The following is a 24,053-nucleotide window of genomic DNA, read 5'->3' as shown; positions in this document are numbered from 1 at the left end:
GTTGGGGAGGTAGGCAGAGCTCAAGGCTGGAGCACAAAGAACAGGAGAAACATTGGAGATCACAGGTGTGGAGAAATGCAGAGATGCAAGACTTACAGGGTGAGATGGAGGAGATCCAGAGTGGAGGCAAGCAGAGACAAAAGGATGTACCCCCAAAGCCTCATGTGGCACACATGAGGCTGTGACACTGGGACTGACTCAAGGCACAATGCTACGCTTAAGGGCACTAGGATTAAGGGTGTAAGTACTGCCCCCCTGAGTAGCCTGGATAAAATATAAGGGGTAAAAGAAGCTGTGCCCATCCCTTGATTTCTCCCCTTTTGCCCACCACAACCTGTTTCTCCTCTGCGATGCCACGCTGCCCTGGAGCCAGCCAACTGTGGACCAAAACCTCTTCAGACTGTGACCTAAACAAACCTTTCTGTCTTTAACTCTGGATATTGGCTGTTTTGTCTCAGCAATAAGATAAGTAAATAAAACAGAGGAAAAGAAATTCAAAAGACAAGGAAAGAGAAATTTAGATAGAAAAAGGCAAAAGCCCAAGGGATGAGGGGGACCTGATTGTTGAGATAGGTGGGAACAGAGAGGAGGTCTGGCCACGCAATAGCTTTTTGATAAAAATGAATAACAGAAGGTAGAGCAGTCCTGAAGAGAAGGCCCAGTGACGGGTAGGAGTGGGCGGGCAGGAGCACTCTGGCCATCAAGTGTGAGGTCAGGGCTTTGCCTTAAGAGTGCTAGGAAGCCACTGAACTTCTCCAGCAGGGCCACCAGTCCAGCCCACTTCCCAGGAGCCAGTTCCCTGCGGAGCACCCAAAGATGTGAGGCTAAGGTGGCCTAGGGAGCAAAAGACCCTACAAGTTCACAAAAAACCACTAGTATGAGATACACACACCCAGAACAGGCACATTTGTAGACACAGCTCATGAGGAGCTAGGACGAAGGGAACCCAGACAGTGACACACAAACCCCAGGGGCAGAACATGGTGAGAGAAAGAGGTAGGTATCAGGAGGCCACTCACTTGTCATGATTCCCACAAAGCAGTCGCTGTAGCTCAGCATCTCCATCAACAAGGGAACATCTGGAGCAGCACCAGGGTGGGCATCTTACTGAAGCCCAAGGCCATTTCCTTCTGCTGGGCCAAGTGCAGGTCCTGGACATCACTGGCTAGACTCAACAGCTGGGAAACGCAGGCAGGGGTGGTCAGCCCAGGCGACCTGGACATCCAGAGTGGCAGGAGAGCCTCCCAGCTCCATGCTCTGCCTCCTCTCTGTCCTCGGTCTGTCCCTATGCTCTCATGCAGTCCTGTGGCTTCTGGTATGGTCCAGAAGCCAATGACACCCAGGTGCTAGCCCAGCCTGGACCTCAGCTGAGCCCAACCCCTCCAACAGCAAGCTGCCAGATGCTGCTTATAGTTGAAGCTTTCCAGGTATGCCGGGATAGTGATACCGGTCGCCCAAAGCAGACCTTCTAGTGTCCCTCAGCAAAGAGACCACCCATATCTATAGCTCCCAGACCCTCCTACCTGCCCCTCCAGATCTACTCTCTACCAGTTCCACACATGACCAGCGCCCTACAGGGCCTAACAGAACACTGGGGAAGGCAGGAGAATGAGAGCAGCACTTCTTTTCTCCTGGGCGATGGCAACCTAGAGAGGTGGATGCCAGGGTGCTTCTGCCTTTTAGGAAAAGGCATGCACCTCTGTACATGTTCACTTTTCATGACCTGCCCTCTCCAACCCGCTCTTGCCCTGATAACTGCACTCTGCTTCTGGCCCAAGTCTCTACCTACCCTTCACCTACTTTACATCCTGCCCACCCCACTGCAAAAAAAAAAAAAAAAACGCTTTGGCAATCCTCAAGCAGTATTTCCTGTGGAGGTTGAGCCACCTACCACAGCTGAACTGAGCTGCCACTGTCAGTCACCAGGACTTTCCTTGTGCAGTATTAGGAACTGAACCCAGTTCTTTTGCACTGAGGGACATCTCCAGCCCTTTTCTCTCTGTTTCTGTCTGTGTCTCTCTCTCCCTCCCTCTATCCTACTGAGACAGGGCCTTCCTAAATTGTTCAAAGCATCTGAACTGGGCTTCAAATCTTGATCTTGCCTCAGCCTCCCAGAGCGCTGGGATTACAGGCATGTGTCACACACCTAGCTCATGAGGGACAGTTTAAACATGCAAAACTGACTGCATCCTCTCTTCCAGAAACAAACCAAAAAATTCTCCCAGTAAAACTTGCTCCCCCTGCCAAACTGTTCCTCAAAGAACTACTAACTAGGAATATATAAAAAAAAAATTTAAAAATTCAGACCCCCTCCAAAAATAAAGATCCAATCCAATAATAGGCTTTTGAAATAGACACCTCAAACAAATTAATATAAACAGTGAATAGATATATGAAGTAATGCTCAGGATCACTGTTCATTCCAGAAGTGCAAATTAACATAATTGCTGAGAGCCCATCTCACACCAGAAAGAAGTGACTATTGTCAAGAAATCAACCAATAACAGGCACTGGTTGGGCCAAGGGAAAAAGGAGCCTTTCCCCACTGTTGGTGGGAGTACAGACTGGTGTGACCACCATGGAAATCAAGAGTGGAGGGGGATTTCTCAAGAAATTAGATCTAGAGATCCCTTTTGATCCAGCTATTCCCCTTCTTGCTATCTTCCTAAAAGAATTAAAAACATCACACCACAGTGATATACACTCATCATGTTTATAACAGCACAGTTTGTAATAACTAAATCTTGTAAACTGCCCAAATGACAATCAACTGAGAATGGATAAATAAGATGTGAGGTTTTTTATATAATGGAGTACTACTTAGCATAAAGGATAAGATTGAGACCTTTATAGGTAAACGAATGAACCTTGAGAACATACTCAAGTGAAATAAACGAACACTTGAGTGTTCGAATATCTCGGGGTCTCTCCAGTGTGAGAACACTTGAGTGTTCGAATATCTCGGGGTATCTCCAGTGTGAGAAACTCAAAATGTAAATAAGAACCAAAATATATGGCAGATATTGTGAAAAGTGAAGAAACTGTTCAAAAGGTAAGGGAAGCTATGGAGGGGAGGAGAAGAAGAGAAAAGAAGTAAAATGAGAAAAGAAGGTTAAAATGGAAACAAAGCTTTGTAAATAAGGAAGGGAGGAGGAGTTGAAGTGGAGGAGAGTGGGAAAAAAAGAGTACCAAGGTTTATCACGAACAGGTACAAACTCCCTATGATGAATGTACACATATATTTAAATTGTACCAATAAACTTAATAAAACAAAAAAGAATCTTGGGCCCCCACAGAAGGAGGTCCCAATCCTACCATAGCAGACATGCCCTGTGTGGCCTGGACCTTGCTGCCCACTGCACCGTGGTGGCACAGTCTATGGCACTCAGGGATCCCACACAAGCCCTGATTCCCACACACCCCGAAAGGGCCTTCTTGCAAGTCACCTTGCATCTGACTCCTTCCTGCCTGGGCCTGAGCTCCTGGTGAGAACAGAATGCTGGAGAGGCCCTACTCTCCACCTTGTGTCACCTTTCTGTTCACTGATGTCACACCAGACTCTAGGACAGATTCTTGGCCAGGTACTTAACAAAGCTAGTCCTCCTTATTTACAAAACAGTCTGTGACAGAAACTTAAAGATACCATGAGCCTCGAAGACCCGCTCCTGGCATGCAAGAGAGGTGAGTGCTGCTCCCACTCCGGGCTCGGAGATAAACTCCCCACCCCACCCGTGGGAAGGGCCGGGAGGAGGTGCAGCGCCTCAACCAACTGGGCCCCAGGGCAGCGGGGGAGTGGGAGTCCAGGCTGACCTTCAGCGTTAACAGCAGCTGGACAGCATTGGTGAAAGGCTTGGGAGTTGGCAGGCCCAGCAGGCTGAGAGGCTCGCAAGAACAGGAGGTAGGAGAAGGTCCAGGCGAGGGCCAGGGTGTGGCAGGAGCTGAGGCGGAGGAAGGAGCGCTGTGTGGGTGCAGGGACCGCGGCCTCTGTGCCTGTGTCCCTGATCCCGCTAGAAAACTCGCCCAGCTCTCAGGCAGAAAAGGCGCAGGCACAGCGAGAGGAGGAGTCAGCCAGCCGAGAGCGGCTCCGGAGCCAGAGCTTTAGGTCCTCCGGGTCCTCACCGCCCAGACTCGCAGGGCAACGGGGCGAGGTCAGTGTGCAGGGATCATAGCGCAGGCATGCTGGGCACAGGCGCCAAGACAGGCGGGCGGGGAGGGAGGAAATAAGACGCAGGACGGAGGACAGGGGGCTAGGAGAAAGCAGAGGTGTCCGGAGGCTTGGCGGTCCCCTGCTTCCCTCCCCCTCCACTCGGGCACCCCGCTCACCAGGGCTGGGCCTCAACGAGCGCCCAGGTCCCCAGCACGGTGATCAGAGAGTGCAGCGTGTGGGCGCCGCAGGTGAACACGGTGAGCCCTAGGCCCACGGCCGCCGCGCCCCATCGCTTCGGTCCCGGGCCAGCAGGGAGAGAACGGCTTGAGCCGGGACCTGGCTCCCTCCTCGGCCCTCCGGCCGCCCGCTCTCCCTCGCTTTCCCCGGGCGGGAGCTCGACTCACCCGCCTTCTTAAAGAGGAAGCCGATTGGGATGGAGAGGAGGAGCACCACGAGGTAGGTGCGCTCTTTGGGAACACATTCCATGGGCGAGAGACAGCAGCTAAGGAGCCTCCCAGCACGCAGGTGCGGAAACTAGAGGAGCCCTGCGGGGGCGAGGTCCTTTGGGAGCCGGGCCTTGAGCAAGGGCGGGGCCGCGCCGCGGGCGGAACCCCCGTGCGGGGGCGGGGCCGCAGTAACCGCTCGGCTGAGGGGCGTGACTCAGGGCCTCAGCCCGCTCGGGGCAGCGTGGTCGGCGTTGGTGTAGATCCTGGGCTCCGCCTAGTCGGCGAGTTGGTGTTAAGAGCTGCCATATTCGTTCTATCGGAGGGCAATGGCCGGGTCTGAGAGAATCGGGGACGGAACCGAACATTCACAGGTAGAGCGGGCCGCCCCTGGGAGAGAGGACGACGCGGGGCGGGGCCTGGGTGATGAGGTGGGCGGCGGGGCAGGTAGGGGAGAATAGGGGTGGGGGTTCGGTCCGGGGGCCTGAGGCTGTGGGGTCTCGCAGTGGCTGGGGGTGGGGCGAGGAGCCCCGCCGGCAAGCCGCCTGCAATTTGCTACAGAGCTCCCGCAGGATATTTTGCAACTTCTGGTCAGCTAGTTCCAAGAACAAGTTTTGGTTTTTTTTTTGTTTTTGTTTTTGTTTTTTCCACAAAGGGGGATTTTTACTGGGTACAAAGGTTGAAACAGAGCGGAGAGCTAGGCGGCCGAGGGTTGGGGAAGAGTCTATTTCCTGGTCCCCTGATGGCGCGCCAGGAATGGAGTTAGAACTGAGAAAGTGAAAGGGGAGCGGGTTAGACTGCTGTATGGTTTAAGTCCCTGTGTGCCTTAGTCAACTTGGATTCTTGTAATCCACAAACGAGCCCCCCCACCCCAGAGCCCCAAACTCGAGTTCAAAAGAATGGGGCAGGACATGTTTGTTTATTTGTTTGTTTTTTAAAGTAGCGCTGATTTATTTTATCCTGGGCCCAGCAACACAGTACAGTTGGAGTTTGCAAAACCTGTGTGTCTCCCTCAAAACTTTCCAGAACTTTTGTAGAAAGCATAATTTACAAAGTAAGGGGTTATGGGCATGGATCAGGAAATCTGCTAAGGAAATGAGGAAGACCTTTGTTTCCCTTAGCAGAGGACAGAGAAGTCTAGCAATAATTAACAGTCCTTTGTCAGCTTATTTTAGCACCACATCTCTTATTTGTAGAGGGAAACAATGGTTAATGTATCAATTAGGGTAGGGTGCCAGGGATTTACAATTCTTTACAGAGAGGAGCATTGATTAATATATCAGGGGCTGGGGATTTAGCTCAGCTGCATAAGCGCCTGCCTTGCAAGCAGGCAGTCGCGAGTTCAATCCCTGGTACCAATAAAAACGAAAAAGACAAAAAAAAAAGATTAACATATCAATTAGGTCAACCCCCCCCAAAAAAAGCCTACAGAACAATAAAGCCCCAGTTACAGGTACTTATAATTGGTCCTATAATTTAGGCATAACACAAACATAACGAAGCTCTTTTTGCTAGTGTACAGCAGGATAAATCTCAAGTTTGTCATTGGACTTTTTCAACAGTCCTAGAAATGTGGCCACTGTATATACAGATGCAAGAAAGGAAAGAGAATAATGCGGGGATCACAGGCAGCACTTAGCAGAGCTGGGCTTTATGCCTGATTTTTGAGACTCTTTAAGTCGACCTTCCACAGTGTTGTACACAAGCAAAAAGAGCTTCATCATCCTATACTGTGTTTGCAGTGTCCAAGTTATATGACCAAATTACCTGTTAATTCCCTTCGCAAAGGCAACTATTTTCAACAACTGGACACCGACCACATTATAAAATAGCTGTAGCTATTTTATACTGTTCTGTGTGTGCCATCTTTCTGGGTGACCTGATTGATATATTAACTTTGTTCCCCTCTGCAAAGGACAGATGTTATATAAAATTAAATGCTGAAATTAGCTGACAAAGGACTGTAAATACCTGGGAATCTTCTGTGTCCTCAACCAACGGGAAACAAAGGTCTTCCTCATTCCTTAGCTGATCAAGGATTTCCTCATTCCTGATCCACATCCATAAGCCATTTACTTTGTAATTGTTTTTTCTACAAAAGTCTGTAAAAATTTTAAGCCAGACACACAAGCCTTGCAAACTCCAACTGCACTGTGTCCCTGTTGCCAGAATAAATAAAAAGTGCTCGTTTTTCTTTAAAAAAACACGTCTTGCCCATTTCTTGGACACCATTTTGGGGGCTCGTTTTTTGGGGTACAACACACAGCTCTGAACTTCATTTTAAAAAGACTGAGAAAATGCCTCTGTGATGGTCATGAAAACAGTGGACACCAAAAATTAAAAAGGAAGTGCTTTCTTGTAACTCAAAAACCAGGCAATGTCCAAAAGGAAAAGGCAGTTTTTTTAAGCTAGTACTCAAAGGCACAGTCTCCTTGAAATTGCAGAGCTGTGCGACTATGTTAGGTCTCTGGGAGTTTTATAAAGGGAAAAACCTCAAAGCAAAAGGGAGGAGGGCTGGGAGTGAAGAAGGCTTTTTGTCTCTTTATTTGACTTGGAGACAAGTTTCTTAGCTTTAGGGGATATTTTGCAACTTGGGGCAGCTAGTTCCAGGAACAAGTTTTTTGGGGTGTGTGTGTGTGTGTGTGTGTGTGTGTTTCACAAAGGGGGATTTTTACAGGGTACAAAGGTTGAGACAGAGTACAGGGTAGCAGACAGAACAGGATGGCTGCACTTTGGTTAGAGTACAATACAGATAGGGATATCTGTTCATAGCCTTATCTCCTTAAGATCCTTAATTTAACAGTTTGAACTCAGCCTTTGACATAGTTTACCAATTTGCTTATAAGGAAAGCCATATGGTTACAAAGATGAGGAGGATTAACAGGTTCTGTGGCTGCTGTTATCAAAGTTGTTAACCAAGGGAAAAAGAGAACCGGCATTCAAACTAGTTTTGTTCGGCCTGTCTGGCTTGTTCTCATTCTTGCAATTGCTTTTTAAGGCTTGCCATGTTTTATCTGATGTCCCTGGAATGGTTGGCCTAAGGCAGCAAATTTCTCCTAAAGCCAAACAGAGACCTCCCTCTTTTAGGAACAAATCTATCCCCCCTTGATTTTGTAAAACCATCTCAGCCAGGGAACTCAAGGGATCTTCCAGCTTGGAGACAAAGTCACTGAGGGTGGTTAGATCTTGGTCAGTGAGCGCACTTAGGTGTCTGTAATTCTGGTCTCCAATTACTAGGCTGGACACTTCTAGACCTATTGATCCCGCGACCCCAACCCCCAGTATTATGGGTATAAATACAGTGTTTCTTTTAGATGGACAGAGTTCTCAAAATTAAAGCTAGGGAAGATGTGGCTCCTTCCACTGTCTCCAGAATACTAGTACACTTGGAGAAAAATGTGAACCAATATGCAAAGCTCAGGGCGCTGGATGAACAGGTGATGCACAGAACAAAGAGTTATACCAAAAGTACAGGCAAACCAAGTTCCATTGGGAGCAACAAGGTGCTGATTAGCAAGGTAGAAGAGATTATAAATCAGGGCTGTTGTACCCCAAAAAAGAGATCGTGAGCTGTTGTCCAAAAAACGGGGCAAGATGTCTTTTAAAAGAAAGAGGACCACTTTATTTAAGCTGGTACCAGCAACACAGTGTAGTTGGAGTTTGCAAAGCTGTGTAACTGGGTTAAAATTTTGTCAGACTTTTATAAGAGAAAACCAATGATGGGAGGAGGGACAAAAATGAGGAAGACCTTTATTCCCTTTTGCTTGAGGACAGAATTTACGGGAAGTTTCACAGTCGGTGGTCAGCCATTTCCTTCTTTACAAGAATTTACAGCTCTTGGTCTACCAATTCCAGGATATCTGCTATCATTATAGGGGCAAGGATTAAGATGGAGTGTGGGCAGTATATAGCCATTTAATTTCGGACAACATCTGTCCTTTTAAAAGGGGAACAAAGGTTAACATAGCAAACAGGTTATCTGGGGTGACAACACATACAGAATAGTATGGTGCTGTTGTAGTTACTTTACAACAATGTGGTTGGTGCTCTGGGGTGGTCAGCTGCAAAAAACAGCTGTGTTTGCGAAGGGAGTTACAAGATAGTTAGGTCAAATAACTAGGGCAGTGGCCAACATAGAGCAGGATAACAATGCTCTTTTAGGGAGCACACAGCAAGGGCTGAGTAAGTGAGATTACAGAGCATAGCATAGGGCGAAGTTCACAAGGGGTAGGAGGCAGAGTACATACAAGTACCTGGGGTACTTCCAGGGCGATCAGGGGTGTAGCACCCCACCAACAGACAGAATCATTTGTAGAGGAGTTTGAAAGCTGATTTGCCACAATATCAGTCACGGGACTGCCCGTATAGAAAGGTAGTCAGGATGGGAGACATAGGCAGCAGACAGCAGTGAGACTTGGAGTACTAAGATTAAGGAACTGATATGCAAAATCTAGAGGCAGGAAAGGGTCTGGAGGTGGCTCAAGAGTAATGGGACAAGGGGGTGGTTGCTCCAGGAGGAGAAGCAGAGGTTTCAGAGGGAGACGAAGCAAGGTATGTGGTGGGAAGAGGTTGAGACAGCTGGGGAGATTGAGGGTCTGTGGGTCTGGTGGAAGCTGTCCGGATACGTCCAGGAACCAACTGGATACTAAAAGTGTTTCCAGAGTTATATCCAGAGAGTCATATCCTAACTCCATAATTTAATCCAGCTTTCCAAATAGGATCCGTTGGAATTTTGGGTTGAAAGTCATAGGGTTACACTGGTTGAGGATACAGGAAGATGGGGGTCTCATGGGTAAGCAAAACATGGGTGTCTATTTGATTTCTATTCCAAAGGGATATAGTTCACAACCCCAATATCTACAAAAGCATTGTGTCTCTAAGGACTGTGAAGATCTCCAGTATAATAATCTCTAAATATTCCAATATGTGCAAGGTCAGTAGCTGGTTTTTGTATTTGGGGACAGAGGTACCAGCCAGTGGACTGTAATCTCTTTTGACTCTCTAGGTTTCCACAAGGTCCATACATTGTTGCCTGTGGGTATCTGAGGGGGTGCCCAGCTCTCTTTTGTCTAGTTTTCATTGGAATCTTATTTAACAGAGCACATAAATCTAGTTTAATTATCCCATGGACAGTGGCATTGGTTGCCAACATGTCACCAGTATTGCAATCAGTTAGCTTCCAAATTCCAAACTGAGGATTATGAGATGTGCCCCTGAGGTCTCCATAAGGGAGAACCCATAGGACCAAAGACTATTAGGTACATTTGGCAATCTTAAGATTTAAGGGGTTTTTGTAGAGGATAACAGTTCACTTAACTGTAGGTCGATCACCTTTGGAGGCTGGTACTGGTTTGAAGTGGGAATGATGGATCCAAGCAGTCTTTCCTGCAACTTTGACAGCTGTTGGGATGCTGAGAGGACCACAGTACAGGGACCCTTCCAGTGTGGCTCAACAGATTCTCGGTGGTATCTTCTGATGAGGACTTGTGTTCTAGGTTCTGCTGCTGGGTGGTTATCCTCAGGAGAGACTGCAGGTGGAGGATAATGTTGTTGGAACAACCAGTGCACTGAGGTCAGAACAGGTTGGAGGGCCTAGGGGGACTTACTAAGATCTTGCTTAGCTAGTTCTGCTAGTTTCTCTTCAGAGATTCCAGGAATGACAAGAGGAGGGTCTCCCATGTAGAGCTTCAAATGATGAAATACCAGCTACATAGGGAGTACACACACATGCTGGAGGGCAGAAGGAAGGAGACTCACCCAGTTTTTGCCAGTTTCTAAGGCCATCTTAGTTATCACCATTTTTATAGTTTGATTCATCCTCTCTACCTGTCCAGAATCTTGAGGCTGGTATGCACAGGCAGTTTCCAATCAATCTGCAAGGCTTGAATTACTTTTTGGGTTATCTGAGCTATAAAGGTGGGCTATTATCAGACCCCATAGATAAGGGGAGACCAAATCTGGGAATGATCTCATATAGTATACTATTAGGGCTGACTCTGATTTGGTAGGAAAAGCTTCGACCCATCCAGTGAAGATGTCAACCATTAGTAGGAGGCACATTTATCCCTGAAATCCCAATTTTCCCATCTTGTAAAATTGACCTGCCAGTGTTCTCCAGGCATGGTTCCATAATATGGAGTGGTCTCCATTGGCTTACATTATTTTGGGTTCACCGATTAGCATTGGGGACATCTGAGGTTTTCAGATTGAGCAAGTTTGGTTAAGCGAGGGATGAAGAATCGATCCCAGAAGAAGACAGTTAGCTTTGTTCCTCCCTAGTAGGTAGATTGGTGAGCCTGGCGAATGAGCTCATGTCCCAATGCTTCTGGGAGGAGGACTCATTTGTCAGGCAGCTGATACCAGCCTCCAGGAATGTTGGGTTTTGCCTGGAGTTGCACAGCCAAGTGTAGGTCTTTTTGAGTGTAAACATGGTATAACAAGTTCGGAGGGACCAACAATAACATTGAGATTGGCTTGGTCCCCACTGATTTTAAAGCTGCCTTTCAGGCTGTAGCATCAGCTAGGTTATTCTCTCGTATAACAGAATCATCTCCCACTTGATGGGCCTTACAATGGATGATGGCTACTCTTGTTGGCATCCAGATAGCAGCCAGTAAATCCAGAATCTGGAGAGCATTTTTGATCTTTTGACCCCCAAAAGGCAATAGGCCTCTCTCCTGATAAATTACTCCAGGAGCATGAGCAGTGGCAAAGGCATATCTGCTATCATTATAAATATTTATGACTTTTCCCTGAGATAACTTGAGGGCCTCAGTGAGAGCAATGAGCTCAACCCCTTGGGCAGAAGTGCGCAGCTCTAAGTCTTGTTCCCATAAGACTTGAGTGTCTGTGGTTACCGCAGATCCCGCTACCCACTTGCCTTGATGTTTGAAGCAGCTTCTATAGGGAAAAATATCATGGAACTCCCAAGTAAAGGCTGATCCGTCAAATCGGATTGGAGCCCTGTGAGGTGATTAATAACCTTGATGCAGTTGTGAAGGGGTAAAGAAGGGTCGTCATCAGGCAGAAGGGTAGCAGGGTTTAGGGCAGCAGTTTCCTTAAAACTGATTTCTGTTGGGTCCAGAAGCAGAGCCTGGTAGTGCATCACCTGGGATTTGGACAGCCATTGATCTGGTGAAGTTTTAATGAGGATCTCCAAGGAATGTAAGGAGACAATCAGGAATTTTTGTCCAAAAGTCAGTTTTGGGGCCTCTTTCACCAAAAGGGCCACTGAGGCAATCACTCGCAAACAAGGTGGCTGTCCAGCTGCCATGTTGTCCAGTCTTTTGGAGAGAAAGGCAATAGGCCTCTGTGATGACCTCAAGCTCTGGGTAAAACTCCCTTGGCTATTCCTCCCTTTTCATCCATATAGAGGGGACAAGCTTTTGGAGGTCAGGTAGAGCCAGGGCAGGAGCCTCCAATAATTCTAGTTTCAGCTGTTTAAAGGCCTGGTCTTGAGAATCTGGCCATTCTGGGGGACCTTGGGTGGTCCCCCTCAAGGAGTCAGAGAGTCTGGGCTATCTTAGCAAAGATGATAATCCAAAGTCTGCAATATCCTACAGCTCCCAGAAATTCTCATACATGTCGTTTAGTGACAGAGACTGGAATTTGCATGATTGCCTCTACTCGTTGAGGGGAAAGAGTCTGTTTTCCCTCTCGAATCTGATAACCCAAGTAAGTTACAAATTTTTGGCACAGTTGGGCCTTCTTAGTAGTCACCTTATAACCCAATCTTCATAGTTTGCGGAAGACCCTGGGTGGTACTTACACAATGTTCATATCAATTTACTGCCAACAAAGGTCATCAACATATTGCAAAAGGGTCACCTCTGGGTGGTCCTTTCTAAACCCTAAGAGGTCCCTGGCCAAGGCCTCATCAAATAGGGTGGGCACATTTTTAAAACCTTGAGGCAGCCAAATTCAGATTAATTGTTCTGATACCCCTGATATGGGGTCTGGCCATTCAAAGGCAAAGATGGATTGACTTACCAGTGCAATGGGCAAAGTGAAGAAGGCATCCTTTAGGTCCAGTATAGTGTACCAACTGTGCTTCAGGCTCAGCAGGCTCAGCAAGGTATACGGGTTGGGAACAGTGGGATGAAGAGTTATTACCCTCTTGTTTACCCCCCTTAGGTCTTGTACTGATCAATAATCTTGGTTTCCAGGTTTTTGGACAGCCAACAAGTAAGTATTCCAAGGGGAGATGCAGGATCTTAGGATGCCAAAGTTTTTTAACCCCAAGATATGTTTTGCTATGCCTTGATGGGCCTGTAGGCTGATGGGGTATGCCTGAGTCGTATGGGGGTAGCCTCAGGCACGAGTACAAGTACCAATGGGACCTGCTTTATGGCCAGGCCAGGAGAGTTATGCTCTGCCCACACTCTAGGGATTTCTTGGATCCATCGCCATAGCAATTCCTCATCATTAAAAATTGCTGGGTTTTCCAACAACAAGTATCCTCCTTCTGGATATAGGACAAGGACTTTGATGCTGAGGGGCTCGTGTGAGCCACTATATATTTGCACTGCTGGGCAGCTGATTCAAAACTAAGATGAACTTTAAGTTTGTGTAGGAAGTCTCAGACCAGCAGGGAATTGGGGCACTTGGGCACCCAAAAGAACTCATGGAAGATGGTCTTTTGCCCTGGTCTGGCAAACTGAGCTTGAAGCTTTGGATAGATTTTTGCAGTTCCATTGGCTCCCAGTATTTTTAACTTTTTCCCTGTAGGGGTTCCTGTGGGTTGGGTGAGGACCAGGTGAGCAGCCTTGGAGTTCACTAGGAAATCAATTGGTTGGCCCCCATGTTAAATGTTAGCCTGGGCTCAGGGGGGCATAAGAGCCCTAACTTCCTCAATCACGAGACAGTAGTGTCTTTGCATCTCTCTCTAGTTTAGTCTTGAACTTAGGACAGTCCTTTCACCAATGTCCCATTTGCTTACAGTAAGCCCATTGATTCTTGTCTAGAGGTGAGCGAGGCTTTGTGTCCAACTTAATGACTTTATCAGCCAGGACTTCTAAAACTCTAGTCAGTTTTTGGTCTTTTGGGTCCACTCAGTTGTCAAACACCTTTTGAACAGTTTCTAACAACTGACTAAGGGGCATTCCCTCGAATCCTTCAAGTTTCTATAATTTTTGTTTAGTATCTGTGGCCGTCTGGGTCACAAAGGCAATGTGCATTTTCAAGTGCTGCCAAATCTATGGGTGTATAAATGCAGTAGGTCTCTTGTAATCTGTAAGGAACCCCAAGGGGGATTCATTAGCCTATTGTCTTACCTCTGAGACCTTGGACAAATTGGTGGGTTTCCTGGCAGTGCCCTTAAGGGTTTCTAGGAACAACTGGCGATACCAATCAAGAGCCTCCTTAGCTCTGGCCATATTGGGGTTCCAGTTAGGACAGGATAAGGGGAAAACATGGTTCTAAGGTTCAGGATCAGGAGATGGGTTTCCATTGGGATCGAGCACCACTTTTCACCCCAAGGAGCGGATGCATTCTCTCTCCTCTGCCGTAAACAAAACCTACAAAATCTGCTGGCAGTCATCCCAAGTGGGGTGATGAGTGGAAAAGATGAATTCCAAAAGGACCCTGAGGGTCCTTAGAAAAAGGGGGGGGGGTTTGCTGTCTCCAATCATAAAGGTCCAAGGTAGAAAAAGGAACATAGGTAAATATTGGGGCAGAGGGATCTTCAGGATCAGGAATCTCACACAAAGGGAGGAGGGTAGGGGTTGCGGAAGAGGAGTCAGATGATTCTGAATGCTTATAGCTTCTGGTCCAGATGTGGCTGGGAGGGTGATAGGAGGGGCTGTGGATCTGGGGCTGAAGGTGCCAGGGCCAGGGGTCAGTAGAGTGGCAACAGAGGTTCTTCTTCCTTGGAGGAAAAATTGGGCCTGGCTTAGGTTTTTGTTTTGCTTTGAGAGGCTCCAGAAGAGGAGGATTTCCAGGTTGGTGGTTGGAGACTTTAAGAAACCTTTTAAGCCAGGCAGGAGGGATCATAGATAAGGTCAATCCAACCCTGAAGATAGATGATTTGATCCGGGTGAGTTAGGGCACCAAAAACATATTGTTGGATAGCCTGAGATGTGGATGGACAAAACTCCCTGTCGGGGGCTATTTAGGAACTCCAGTGGGCCACTCAAGCTCACAGAAGATACGGAGTCTTCCAAGATGTACTGGTTATCCATATCCCCGGGCTTGATCCTTAAAGTGTCCAAAATGATTAAGGACAAAGGTAAAAGGAGACAAAGATCCAGAGGATGGAACTTGGCCCATGGTTGTTAGTAACCAGTCAAGGACAAAAACACAAAACAAGGCACGACAAAAGGTGAGATAAACACTAAACACACACATGAAGGTTTTTCTATCCATAGTTAGGTGACCTAAAGGAAAAAAATTTTCATTGTGACCCTTGAATCCAAAAGGCCACATAAGACCTGCAACAGAAACCAGGAAGTCAAACAGGCAAGGTGCCCCCAAATCACAAAGAAACCAGGAATAAAGTCAAACAAGCAAGTTGCCCCAAATTACAAACAGAGGGCGTCCCGCTGTAATGCAGAAAGAGCAGTGGGCTCATCTGCTGTTACAAATGTGTGCATGCCAAATGTTGTACTTAGAGATTTCCAGCCAATCAGTGAAAAAAAATAATTTGAGCAGGAGTCCTCAAATGATCCTGGACGCGCCCCCAAATCCTGTAACTGAAAACCAAGGCAATGTCCAAAAGAAAAAGACACTTTATTTAAGCTGGGACCCAGAGGCACGGTCACATTGGAATTGCAGAGTCATGCCACTAGGTTAGGTCTTTGGGAGGTTTATAAACGGAAAATCCAAAAAGCAAAGGCAGGAGTTGGGGGGCTGAGGGTGAAGAAGGCCTTTTGTTTCCTTATTTGACTTAGAGACAAGTTTCTTAGCATTATGGGATATTTTACAACTTGTAATTGGCTAGTTCCAAGAAGTAGTTGTTTTTTCACAAAGGGGAATTTTATAGGGTACAAAGGTTAAGACAGAGTGCAGGGTAATGACACAGACAGAACAGGATGGCGGCACTTTGGTTAGAGTATAACACGCTTTATTAGCTGAGCTTAGTTGTCACACCATCCCAGAGAGCAGTCAGGGAAGTCTTCCCTGTGCAAGGAACTGCAGGGAGTTATAAAGGAGCAAGCTTCAAGGGGAGGGTTCAGGGCTTTAGGGTCAGTTTGGCTCCATAAAAGTAATATGGGCAGAAAAATGACAAACTCCAAAAGTTAAAAAAGCATGTTTATTTATCTGAGCTCAGTGGTGGCACCAATCCCAAAGACAACCTGGGCAGTGCACACCTGCTCCCCAGCTGTAAGGGGATGTAAAGCAGTAAACTGCAAGGGGAGGGGTTCAGGTCATAGGATCAATTTGGCACCATAAAAGGTGATTAAGTTTAGTTTTACAGGAATCAGTTTAGTTTTACAGGAGCCAAGGGAATAGAACCAGCAATTACAAGAAACAGGGAAGTGGGGAGCTGGAGGCACATAAAGGGTATACTGCAGAATTGCAATTTAATTGGCACTTACACAAGTTTGCAGGATGAGGTCATTGCTTAACAGGAATAGGTAAATCAAAAAGACATATTGAATGATAAGTACAGCACATTGTGGGTTTTAAGCTCACAACAAAAGGTATTTTGGTTTAGTTTTACAAGAACCAGGGAGGCAGAACAGGCAGTTACAGGAACCAGGGATTACGAATTAAATGGCAATTACACGAGTTTTACAGGAAGAGAAAAAGTTATAAAGGCACACTGAGTAATAAGTACAGCACATTTTGGGTTTCTGAGCTTATAACAGTTGCAGCTAGCTGAACAAGTTGGTGCACACCCGTAATCCCCCCTAGAGAGAATGATGGGCTCTTTAGTGACTCCCAGTGTCAAAATAAAAATTTGAAAAGGTTTCTTGTGTAGCTCAGTGCTAAAGTGCTTGCATAGCAAGCATGAGGCCAGGTTTAATCCCGAGTATGCAGCAGACAGAAGTTTCAGATGCATTCATAGTTTAAAAATAAAAATACAATGTGAAAGAGAGAATCAGGTGTATTATATAATTTCAGAGTGTAGGGAGAGTTTCAGCATGGAACTTGGGACCTTTCAGCATGCACTGTTTGTTTTCATTGCCTGGATGCAACTTGAGAATTGTTTGATCCTATTTATATTTTAGACTTTTTTTTATATGTTTTATTCCACAGATTTTGCAAAACCTAAATTATACGCATGTATTGAGGTGGGTTTGTAATCAGTATAGGAGTCCAAGCAGCCAAATTGACAAATTTTGGGATTCTATTAGCTGAGTTTGATGACCACCCACATAGACCTCTGTTTCAGAGTCAGACCTAGTGGCCAGAACTGAAAAACTGATTATAGAGTTTATAAAGCAAAAAACCACAAGCAAGACATCCTGCAACATGTTAAATAGAATCTTACATTAATTTTGGTTGACATCTGCATGCTGCGTCTTTGTTGAACAGGCTGACTTCCTTCTTGTGGTTGCAGCTTAACTGCTTTTCTCATGGGACTTGTGCTCTGAGTCATTTTTTACTCTTTTAGGCCAAATACAGGGTATACAATGGCATCAGTTTTGCAAAGCTACAACATTATGCATTGGTTTTAGTACAAGAATAAAATCCTTGTTTCCTGGTCATCTTTTTTATCTAAAGATCATCCTCTTCATCTGAATTTTGTAAATCCTTCTATGCAGCACATAGGACCATTAGCTTAATAGATTCTACTTGGTCTTGGATATAGAGAGTTAAACAATTTATTATACAGAGGTCCATAGTGAAGGCTAATTGGAGGAGAACCAAGGATCCTGTCAGACCCAAAAGTAAGATGATCAGCCATGGGGTAGTAGAGAACAATTTTTATTGTTGATGTTGTCTCTCACTTTTTTTTTTTTTATCAGCTAGGTGCTTTCTGAGCTGACTAAGACTGTCCCTAATAATTCCTGAATGGTTGGTGTAAAAAAGATTCACCAAGGGCTAGGCACAGACCTCATTGTTCTAGGAACAGGAGATCAAGACCTTGTTGGTTCTGGAGGACCTACTTAGCCAGGGAGTTTACAGACTCCTCCAGGTGATGAACATTTTGTTCAAGTGTGGCCAGATCAAGGTATGTTTCTTTGTTTAGTATGTGGTAATTTTGGTTTCCCACTATGAGGACTGTGGATCCTACTGCTGTGAAAATGGCTATACCTAATCTCAAAAGGATGGGAATTAGAACTGTGGCTCTTTTTTGTTGTTGTTGTTGCTGTTGTTTTTATTTTTTGTTTTTTGTTTTTGGTCATGTTGGGTAACCTCATTTTTTTTAATCTCTTCTCCAGAATACCAGTACACTTGGGGAAGAACATGAATTAAGGGTTAGGTCCAGTGAAGACAGCCAGATGAACGCAAGGGATGAGACCATTTGTACAGGCAAACCAAATTCCTGGCTGAGAGACTAAATGTTGGTTGAGTGGGTACACAGTTGAATTATAATTGATTTAAAGTGGGGAGCACTTTAAAGGGAAATTTACAGGCCAAATACAAAATCTAGAGCCCAGAATATTTCCCAAAGTGAAGGACATAGGTCCTTGTCCTCACCAGCATTAAGCACCAGAATCAAGGTTTGAGATGTTTACAATCTGAGTTTGATTGTTGGTCCCACCAGTAGCATTTGCAGTGAGTCCCACATAGTAGGGGGTTTCAGGATTTAAGCATAACTAAGTCTTGGGTAATGTTGGGGCTGAGCTATTAAGTAATTTGAACTTCAGTTCTAGAGATCGAAAGACAAAGCTTTCAGGTTGCCATTGTGCTGGGGCATGAAGAGATCATTCAGGCACAGATGAAGAGAGAAGGAAATTCGGGGCTGGAGGGTAACCACTCTAGATGGAAACAATTTTGGTGGCAAGGCAAGCCCACTGAGGGGCCTATAGGTTGTGGGAGGATCGGAGTGTTTCCAAGTTTTCTCTTGATGGTAAAGAACAAACCAGGGTCCCACCCAGTTACATAGAGGTGAATGCCCCATATTTTTCTTCTGTTCCAAGAAGAATCTCTCGATTGTTTAGGCCAAAATGTAGCCTTTATGGGAGTCATATCTAGCTGACAGATAAGAGTCACAGACCAGGGGCCTACGGCTTTACAACCCCAAGCGGTTTAGTGACAATAATAATAGTGGCGCAGGTTGAACCTAGAACTAGTGGAGCATCTGTCCATTTTAGAGGTCGCTGGATACAAATAAAAGGGGATATTTGTTTCTGTTGGGAAATACCCAGCCGATCCTGATGATCTAAATGCCCTCACAGGGGGAATCTAGGTGGCCAAGGCAAGGCTAATGCATTTAGGGTTATTTGAGGTAGTACAGTCTGTAATTGAAGAAAGGGTATTATTAAGGAGGGGATTCCCATGGCTTCTGGTAGAAACTAGGGTTGCTCTATCTGAAGTTCTAGTCATAACCTACATTTAAGTTAGAGGACAATGGTCTTTCGTGAGAATGGGTAGAATAAGGATTATACACATAAATAGACTGAGGGCCCGCATGTTTGGAGCTTGACTTTAAAGGGTCGGAAGACTTTCATAGTCTATTTAGCCGGAGCCTCTGGGCCTGCAGGTTTCAGGTGGGAGTGATGAATCCAATGGCTCTTTTTTTGGTCACCTTGATGGCTGTGGGAGTACTCAAGGTGACATTGTAGGGTCCTTCCCAGCAGGCACCTAGGGATGTGGGCTGTAGCCTTCTGATGTGGATTTGATCACCAGGTTGGGCTGCTAGAGGGTTATCAGGGCTTTTTGGAATGGTCTGGTGGCCCCGCAAACAAGTGGTGAGTAACAAGTGATGGGTCGAGTGCAGGAGGGGCTGAAAACCGGTAAGGACTTAACAAGTTCCCAATTAGTGATAGCAGCCCAACTTATCATCTTGAACATGAGGATCAAGGAGGATCAAAGGCCTCAAAAGCAGTAATACCCTGGAGGTAGGAGGTGCATCACACATGCAGAAGGGCAAAAAGAAGGTGACTTACCCAGTTTTTGCCAGTCTCAAGAGCCAGTTTTGAAAATAAAGTTTTTATGGCTTTATTTTTTTACTTGACGTGAACTTTGAAGCAGGTAGGCACACTGTAATTTTCAATTGATTTCTAAATCTGCAGCTAAATTTTGAGTGATCTGAGCTGCCATGACCCCATAAGACTCCTGAGGTTCTTGGGGTGAAGGACCACGAGAGGATGAGAAAAATAAAGAAGAGACAAAGCTGGGGTCAGGCGAAGTCCTTATTCTCCTGATGGGAGGAAAGGTACTGGCCCCTCATTGCTGCATGTATTTATTATACCTTTCATCAACTTAATGTCACATGATAGCCTATTGTCCTAGCAACCCACTGTTCATATTGTCTTGGGGGTCGGTATTCTCTGGGCCGAAGCAAATTCAGGTGGCTTTCCCCAGGCACTCTTTGTTTTTGGAATGGTCATGCTCCAGCTTTGCACATGTGATCAATTTCCAGCTTCACTGGCTCCCAATACTGAGCTATGAAAGCTAGGCCATTATCCGACCCTAAGGACAAGGGAAAACTGAATTGATGCATTATTGTAGAGTTGTGTAGCTACTACCAGAGCTGATTCAGTTCAAGTGACGAATTCTTCAGTCTACCCGGTGAATTTATTTATGAGAACTAAGATATATTTATGCCACCCCCCTTCCTGGGCCCGTTTTGGTAAAGTCTATTTTCTAGTGTATTCCAGAGCTAGGTCTTTCTTGGTCTGGGACAGGGCCCACTAACGATTGTAGGACTGATAGCTCACTCCTGTGCCAACCAGGAAGTTGACCTTTTGGCCCCCCACAGTAAGAGTTAACTGGGGCTTTGGGGGGCCAAAAGAACCCTGACTGGCTCAATCTTGTATTAAGACCTTCACTGTAGAGGTGGTCTTTTTCTGGAGCCCCAGACAGTCCTTTTTTCAGTGGGTCCCTTTTTAATAGACACTCTGATTTTTGAGTAGTGGAGCCCTTTTAGATGTAGGAGGGTTCCCCAAGTCATGTTTGGTCTTGGGATTTTGTTTTTCTCTTAGGGCAAAAAGGACTTTTTCCATCCTTTTGTTCAAGTCCCATGGATCCTGTCTGTTGTTGAAGACCTTTTGGGCTATCTCCACTAACTCTGAGAATGCCTTACCTTTGGATCCTTTTAATCTTTGAAGCTTTTTCTAATATCTGGTGCCAACTGGGAGGCAAACATGTATTTAGGGCACATCTGTTCTTGGGTGCCTCTGGATCAATAGGTGTATAAACATGATATACCTCTAGGAGGCACTGCAAGAATGTGGATGGAGCCTCATCAGATCCTTGACTTACCTCTGAAACCTTAGATTGGTTGGCTTCTGAGCGGCCGCCTTTAAGTCACCCAGGAGAGTCTGGCAGTACCATTCAAGAGCCTCCTTACCTTGGTCATTTTTTTAGATTCTAAGTAGGGCGTATGAAGGGAAATATGAGGTCCAAATGGCCGGGTCAGAGCTAGGCTGGCTGTCTAGTGCCCTGACCAGGTTTCATTCCAGGGTGTGGATGTGTTCTCAGAAATGAAGAGAGTCTGGAGAAGCTGCTGCCATTTGTCCCAAGTGGATTGATGCATAAAGAAAACAGACTTGAGGGAAATTAGTCCCTGGGGGTTTTGAGGGAACAAGAGGTTTTGTTATTTTCAAATATAGAGGTCACTGGTGGAGAAAGGGATGTAGACTAGGAAGGGGCTGGGGGTTCTTTCTCCATGGGCAGCCTCATGGAGGGGTAAAAGAGGAGCCAGAGAGGCAGAAGTGGAGTCAAGAGAGGAGGTTCCCAGTGCAGAAAGCCTAGAAAAGGGGCACCCGATATGGGTGTGTGAGGAGCTAAGTAGGGAAAGCAAATCGAGTTCTTCAGGAGGTAAATGGAAAGGAAGGTCGCAGAGGGATCAGGGGTGAGAGTTGGGAGGAGAGGGAAGTATAGGGCGAAGTTTGGGAGTGGTAGATTTTGCAGCTGTGACAATGGCATAGCATTTGGCATGGCAGGAGGGGACCCACTTGGGTGGTTCAGAACTAAATCAGTCAAGTTTGCATATAAGTAACTTGGTCAGGGTACTCAGGTGTCCTAAAGATCACCTGATGGACCTGTTGACACAGAGAGGACCCTTCCAGTAGCCAAGAGAACCTGAAAATGGGCCATTCGACAACAAAAAGTTTGGAGTTTTCCCAAGTAAACTGGTTCACCATAGGAAGAGGCTCTCTGATGAAATTCTTGAAAATGGTTAAGGACACATTGCAGGGGTGACAAAGAGGCAGAAGCAGGTGGCAAGACTAACAAAACAAAGACAGGAACTTAGTCCTTAGATTGATACCAGGAACTATTTCAACCCTGTGGTCCACAAGTCCTAGCCAATGTCTTAGTCTGGGAATGAGTCCCAGAGACTCTAATGACTCCAGAGACTAATGACTCCCAGGACTCCTGGGTTCCTGACCAAACTGAGACAAGTCTTACTGGTAAGAATTCAGGTAACTTGCTCCAAATTAGCATCCAGGGCTTTGATTTTGGTTCTTCTTTGAAACAAAGAGGTTTCTTGGGGGCAAGAACTATAACTTGGTAATTCCCCTAAGGAATAATCATCTCAAAGAGAGACTTGTATCCTATAAATCCCTAAATAGGGATCCTGGATGAGCCCCCAAATTAGATAGGTTCATGAACATTATAGGAGTCGAAGCAGCCAAATGGGCAAATTTTGGGATTTTATTAGCTGAATTCAGCGACCACCTGCATAGACCTATTTCAGAGTCACACCGAGTGGCACCAAACTGGAGGATTACAGAGCTTTTAAAGCAAAACACCACAAAGCAAGGCATCCTATTTGGAACATTTTAACTAGAATCTTACATTAATTTTGGTTAACACCTGCATCCTGCTTTTTTGTTGAGCAGGCTGACTTCCTTCCTGTGGGTGCAGCTTGACTGCTTTTCTCATGGAATTTGTGCCCTGTGTAAGTTTTTACTCTTATTAGGTCAAATACAGGCATAAGATGGCATCAATTATGCCAAGCTACAACAGTAAAAAATGTACATTTGTAAAACAAATCTTATACCCACTTCCTTGCCTAATAAATTTCCAGAAAGATATCAATATTACAATATTTACACGTTAAGTTAGCACGATTAGTTTCACTATGTCACATATTAGTGTAGTACATGTGTCGTACGTGCATGTGGTAAAATTCTGGGATAGACAGTCTCTTCCTCTAGTTCTTTAGTCCTCTGCATTGTGTCTTTGTTACCTTTCTGAGTCACTGACTTTCATGAAATATTTAATTTAAAAAGTACATCACTGCTGTCAGGATAATGCTGTTGTTTGTGCATCTTTGGTTTTTTGCTTGCAGCATTTGGCATTCTTTATCTTCTCTAAGTAAAGGACTTAGGTTAGAAATTTCAGGACCTGTGTCAGTAAAAAGTCTCTCTTTAAAAATTACTGTGTTCCAGCCCATCATGGCAACTTAGTAACTGTTGCCAAAAATAAAATGTAGGCTGTAGATGTAGTTCAGTGGCAGAATGCTTCCCTACCATGTCAGAAACCCTGAGTTCAATTGTCAGTACCACACACAATGTGTGACTGGGTCCCCATGTCCTGTTAGACACCAAATCTCATAGGCTCTCTTTGAGAATGCTGTAAGTCCATAAATTGTGCTCTTCCTTTTATCTCTGCTGCTAGCATTAGCAAAGCCCTGACATTGACCTGGTTCATTGGGATAATCTCAGCAGCTTCTTACCTCCTTTCTTCTGCCTTTGCCCCCATACTGTTTTCAAGAGCAGCAAGATTCAGGTACAAGGAATTTCAGACTGTATTGCTCCTCTTTTCAGAGTGTCCTAGCAGTTTTCCAGCCCAGAGTAATAGCCAACTCCTGTGTTGCAGTTTCCTCATTAACCTTCATCCTTTCCATGATCAGCTCTCCCCACAACTCATTTCTTTGTCTTTTAATGGCTACCATGACAATGCTATACCCTGAAGAAGCATAAGGACTTGTCACTCACTGCTGGCTGATCTGTGAAAACTTGCATGGTGACCCAAAGTTAAAATTTAACACACTTTCCACATGTCCCCTTGATTTATTTTTCTTACCACTAAACACAAACATGCTCTCATCTTTTTTATTCTGTTTATTATTCAACAGAATATTAAGGTCCATGATGACAAGCAAGCTGCTTTTCTTGAAACTGGTTTATTAGGCATAGTTTATATGTAATAAAATTCACTTGTTATAATTGCACAACACACTGATTTATAGTAGATTTAGGATCATGCAGCCATCACCACAGTTTACTTTTAAGATTCTTCTGTCATGCTGGAAAGATTATTCATGAAACCTGTTTGTAGTTGTGATAGTTAACTGAGTATGTCAACTTGAGTAAGAAACGTCCAACTAAATTGGATCAGCATAGCTCTGAGTGTGGCTGATGGAATTTACTAAAGGCAGAAGACTTACTCTAGAGCAG

At 45.5% G+C, this 24,053-nt stretch overlaps 1 protein-coding gene and 1 pseudogene across 4 annotated transcripts in view; one reads left to right on the top strand and one right to left on the bottom strand.

Annotated features, from left to right (window-relative positions):
* The window catches only part of LOC100722699 (uncharacterized), an 82,102-nt pseudogene extending 77,203 nt beyond the window's left edge, over positions 1 to 4,899 (bottom strand).
* Positions 3,809 to 24,053, top strand: part of Cdc42ep5 (CDC42 effector protein 5) — a 47,176-nt gene continuing 26,931 nt past the window's right edge. For 2 of the 4 annotated variants that reach the window (XM_063253292.1, XM_013147770.3), the window contains exon 1: positions 4,544 to 4,964. The gene's annotated coding sequence lies outside the window, so the exon portion shown is untranslated. Of the gene's footprint in view, positions 4,149 to 4,543; positions 4,965 to 19,715; positions 19,859 to 24,053 lie in introns of those variants that run through there. The other 2 variants (XM_063253290.1, XM_023563147.2) reach the window with 2 other exon arrangements.

The sequence above is a fragment of the Cavia porcellus genome, unplaced genomic scaffold (assembly GCF_034190915.1).
Source record: "Cavia porcellus strain 051 isolate PalLab524CR breed Dunkin Hartley unplaced genomic scaffold, mCavPor4.1 scaffold_7, whole genome shotgun sequence".
NCBI classification, from domain to species: domain Eukaryota; kingdom Metazoa; phylum Chordata; class Mammalia; order Rodentia; family Caviidae; genus Cavia; species Cavia porcellus.
Note: the sequence above shows the minus strand (reverse complement) of the source record. Positions and strands in the feature narration are given on the sequence as shown.